The sequence below is a fragment of the Cynara cardunculus genome (genome assembly GCF_001531365.2).
Source record: "Cynara cardunculus var. scolymus isolate 2C chromosome LG 5, CcrdV1, whole genome shotgun sequence".
Lineage (NCBI taxonomy): Eukaryota > Viridiplantae > Streptophyta > Magnoliopsida > Asterales > Asteraceae > Cynara > Cynara cardunculus.
The window spans coordinates 31,983,554-31,989,028 of record NC_037532.1 but is presented as its reverse complement, the minus strand read 5'-3'; positions in this window follow the sequence as shown (position 1 = coordinate 31,989,028).

The window sequence follows — 5,475 nt, the reverse complement described above, 5'->3', positions numbered from 1 at the left end:
TTCATTAAAGCCCAATACGGTTCATCAAAGCCTAGTACGGTTCATAAAAGCCCAATACGGTTCATTAAAGCCCAATACGGTTCATTAAAGCCCAACGGTTCGCCGGAAAGCCCAATACTTCCATTAAAGCCCAATATGGTCCATTAATACCCAATAAGGTCCATTAAAGCCCAATACGATCCATTAAAACCCAATATGGTCCATTAAATCCCAATACGGTTCATTAAAGCCCAATACTGTTCATTAATGCCCAATACGGTTCATTAAAGCCCAATACGGTTTATTAAAGCCCAATACGGTTCATTAGAGCCCAATACGATTCCACCAAAGCCCAATACGATTCCACCAAAGCCCAATATGGTTCATTAAATCCCAATACGCTTCATTAAAGCCCAATACGGTTCATTAAATCCCAATACGSTTMATTAAAGCCCAATACGGTTCATTAAATCTCAATACGGTCCATTAAATCCCAATATGGTTCATTAAAGCCCAATGGTTCATAAAAGCCCAATACGGTTCATTAAAGCCCAACGGTTCATAAAAGCCCAATACTTCCATTAAAACTCAATTCGGTTCATTAAAGCCCAACGGTTCGCCGGAAAGCCCAATACTTCCATTAAAGCCCAATGCGGTCCATTAATACCCAATAAGGTCGATTAAAGCCCAATACGATCCATTAAAGTCCAATACGGTTCATTAAAGCCCAATACGGTTCATGAAAGCCCAATACGGTTCATGAAAGCCCAATACGATTCCACCAAAGCCCAGTACGGTTCATTAAAACCCAATACGGTTCATTAAATCCCAATACGGTTCATTAAAGCCTAATACGGTTCATTAAAGCCCAATACGGTAAATTGTTAATTCTTTTTTTTTAAATTATCTAATTTTCCGCCATAAATCCGCCGGAAAATGGTTTATTCTTTTTTTTAAAAAAATTATTTAATTTTCCGCCGGAAATCCGCTGGAAATGGTAATTTTTTTAGAAAAATTATTTAATTATCCGCCGGAAATCCGCTAGAAAATTGTTTATTCTTTTTTTAGAAAAATTATTTAATTATCCGCCCGAAAATGGTTTATTTCTTTTTTAAATAATTTTTTTAATTTTCCGCCGGAAATCCGCCGGTAATATTAAAGTTTTTTTAAAAAATTATTTATTTATCCGCCGGAAATCCGCCGGAAAAATGTTTATTCCTTTTTTTTTAAATTATTTAATTTTCCGCAGGAAATATTAAATTTTTTAAAAAATTATTTATTTTTCCGCCGGAAATCCGCCGGAAAAATATTTACTCTTTTTTTAAGAAAAAAAATAAATAAATCCGCCGGAAATGTTAGATTTTTTAAAAAAAGTTGTTTATTTTTCCGCCGGAAATCCTCCGGAAAATTGTTTACTCTTTTTTTAGAAAAAAAATTAAAAAATCCGCCGGAAATGTTAAATTTTTTTTAAAAAATTATTTATTTTTCCTCCGGAAATCCGCCGGAAAAATGTTTACTCTTTTTTTAAGAAAAAAAATAAAAAATCCGCCGGAAATCTGCTGGAAATATTAAAAAATTATTTATTTTTCCGCCGGAAATCCGCCGGAAAATTGTTTACTCTTTTTTTAGAAAAAAAATTAAAAAATCCGCCGGAAATTGTTGAAAGTCAATAAAATGTTGACTTTTTTAGCGTCCGCCGGAACGCCGCCGGAAAACTGCTTCGGAAATGCTTAGTTTTCTAGTAGTGATATGGTCCAAAGAAATATTGATACTAACATGTAAAATAAGAGCCACTTTCCAGTCTTTGATGTGGAGTATACTTAAGTAAAAACTCTAGCACTTTTAAAATTATGGACAGAGTACTTAAATCCTTCGGTGCAAAATATCCTGCCTCCACACACGAGTTCTTTTCAAAAGCTTGAAATATGTTCCACCCCCATTTTTGATACATGTTACTACCGGTCAAATGCCAGAGGTAAAAGAGCGATTCAACCGTGTCTGACCTCAATACGTTCCATGATGTACCTACAGTCATGTCCTAGAATAATGGTAACATTAACATATAAGAAAACAGATCATCTCCCAAAATTTGATCAATTACATTAATCAGATAACTAACCTGCTCTTAATGAAAGAAATAATTTTCTCAAGCCAACTTCGTTGGTGTGGACTGATAGAAGTGATAGCATGTCCAAGCAAGCTACATTTAGAGGCCACAAAATAATTGGTCAAAATGGTGGCCAAAGTGCTTTAAGATAATAATCCCTCATGTAAGATGATCCTCAATAAGGGGGGGGGGGGGGAATAAATAGAACTTGCAAACTAAATCAGTATTACCAAAGTTGCACAACAAATGCGTAAGAGTAAACGTTATTGAACTCTTACTCAAAAGGAAAATGTGTAGCCTCTATTTTTAGAGAAGCCACAAAGGAAATTGTTGCTTTTATTTTGGACAGATGGAGTTTAATATGTGTTAGGTGTAAGGTAGACTTCTTAAGAAATTACAGTACAAATTTTCAGTGATAGCCAGTAGCACACCTCTTCGGCCAAATTTAAGAATTTTGTGGAATTAGCAGGACCATAACCAGATGACTCTAATGATATAATTTATGGTGCAAAGCATGCTAACTCATCCATCTGCACACATTAAAAGAAAGTACAATCTCTAAGCACGCATCATTATCTTTTTAGCAAGTAGGAAGAAGAATTGTTTTTTATTAGGTATAATGTGAAACTTGACTATAAAAATTGTTATATTTTGCATATCACCAGCAAATGGAGACAACCTAACAATCACTTTAATGTCAATTTTACCAAAGTATAGAATTGAGAGTGAAACAGAAAATACAACCATCTGCAACAAAAAAATAAACAATTAACCATCATTACTTCATATAAAAAATATACATATATGCACGCACATATATAGAGGTGGTTTATTATGCGACCTCATCAATTCTTACAACTAATACAACCCCATTTCAACCCTTCATTCTTTCATCAACGATCAAGACATGATCTAATGGAATTAATTTCTAATATTTATAAAAATAAAGAATGCAAATGTGGGGTACTTTGGGAATAAGAAATATGAAGAATGTTGTTTGAGAACGGTAAATCGGCTTCATTGTTTTACATTACCCACGAGAATCGCATACTGCTACTAGAATCTTGAGAGGGTGATAATCCAAAAACGATGGAAGGAAATCAGAAATCGGTATTGCACGAATCAAAGTAAATATCCTTTCTTTCCGGTTTCAGCACAGATTATATGAAGTGGTGAATCGATTTCATTCATGAAAACCTAACATTAGGGTTATTGTTATTCATCAGGGAAGATACATAGGGAGCTAATAAATGTATAAGTACTCATTTTCCAAGTTCAAAAACACTGTAGATAGTGTTGATATACATGAATAAGAAGAAAACACTTAACTCAAAATGTCCATGGAAAAATCAGGTAGAAGAGGAAGAGCAGAAACATCAAAAGAATCCATGGATTCTAAAAAAGGTTAGAAAATTTAACGAAAGTCCTTAAATTTCCATATGGGTAGTGAACCAACAAAGTTCATGAATTTTTTGGCGGTCATTCTCACTTTATTAATGAAATAGAGTTGCACCATTATTTGTACCCAACGAAATTTAACTCATCAAGTAAATCCAGTTTGTGGATATAGTACATACCACGTGTATGTTGAAGTGCATAAATGACCCCATTTATCGTCATTTGTTTGATGATCATATGTATTGCAATTGTAAACCTGTTAAGTGAACGGAAAAAGTGGTCTTGAAGGTTTCATTAAATTTTTAGATTCATTCTCACAGTTTCCATGAATGGCGTTGAACCAATATTTATGGCCAATGAAATTTGTGTTGAACACAATTGTTTTTACAACTTCAAACTCTTTCATTTATTGAAGAGAAACAGGGCTATATATAGCCAATACTTGAAAAGAACAAGCTATAAAACAGGAACTAGCTAACTGGCTAAGAAGACTAATTCAAAACAAACAAACTTCACCTAATCGTTCCTATAAACTAGGAAACCTTATTGAAAGCAACAAAGAATTATTCAAAATTCTTCAACAATTCTTCCCCTAAATCAAACATGCTAACAACATTTGATTTAGTCTTCAACTGCTTGAACACCTAGTAGCCCTCTCAGCTTCTCGAATTGATCTAATTTCAGCGGCTTCGTCATAACGTCTGCAAGTTGGTCTTCAGTCCTGCAGTATTCTATAGTAATTGTACCCTCTTTTGTAAGATCTCTCAGAAAATGAAACCTTACATCAATGTGTTTACTTCTTCCATGGAAAACATGGTTGTTTGCAAGCTTAATGGTGGAAGAATTATCACACCGAACTCTTACACACTTGGATCTGCTGTCTTCGATCTGTTTGAGGATTTGTTGCATCCAAATACACTGACTTGCACAAAAGGCAGCGGCCACATACTCTGCTTCTGTGGTTGAGAAGGTCACCACAGGTTGTTTCTTGGACGCCCAAGCTACTGCTCCACCACTCATCATAAACACATAACCAGAAGTACTTTTACGATCGTCGATATCTCCCGCATAATCACTATCAATATAAGCGGATAGCTCAGCTTCACACCCTCTTTTATAAAATATACTGAGATCAATAGTGCTTTTAATATACCTCAAAACTCTTTTGGCCGCCAACATGTGTGCCTCATTTGGGTCCGACATGTATCTGCTTATGAGACACACACACACAGAGTACATCAAGTCTGGTCTAGTGGTGGTCATATACATTAAGCTTCCTACCATTTGTTTGAACAAAGTTGCATCACATTGTTCCCCGCCATCTTCCTTGGACAGTTTGCTTCCAGGAACCATGGGATTTTTTACACCATTGCAATCGCCTAATCCAAATCGTTCAAAAATTTCCCTGGCATATTTCTTTTGACCAATGTGGATGCCTTTCTCTGTTTGACGAACCTCGACCCCCAAGAAATACTTCATCTAACCCAAGTCGGTCATTTCAAATTCCTTTTTCATAGAATTTTTAAAATTTTGTATCATAAGAAAATCATTACTTGTGAAAATGAGGTCATCTACGTAAAGACTTACAATCAAGATCTTGCTTTCTTTCCTTTTGATGAACAAGGTATGTTCATGACAACTTTTCTCAAACCCCTACTTAGTAAAGTAGCCTTCAATTCTGCTAAACCAGGCTCGTGGAGCCTGCTTTAACCCATACAAGGCCTTTTTTAATTTATAAACCTTGTGTTCTTCACCTTTGACTTCATATCCCAACGGTTGAGCGACATAAACGTCCTCCTCAAGATTACTGATATGTGTTGAGAAATTAACACATAATGCATCCGTTTTACGTCTTTTAAGTTAAAATTAGTTATTTTTCGTTCCCACTTTGAGTCATTTTAATTTAGTTCTTTATATTTCTTGTTATGGAGCTAAAATATTGTGGTTTAACTTGCTGGAACCAGAAAATATAAGCTAACGGATAATTTTTT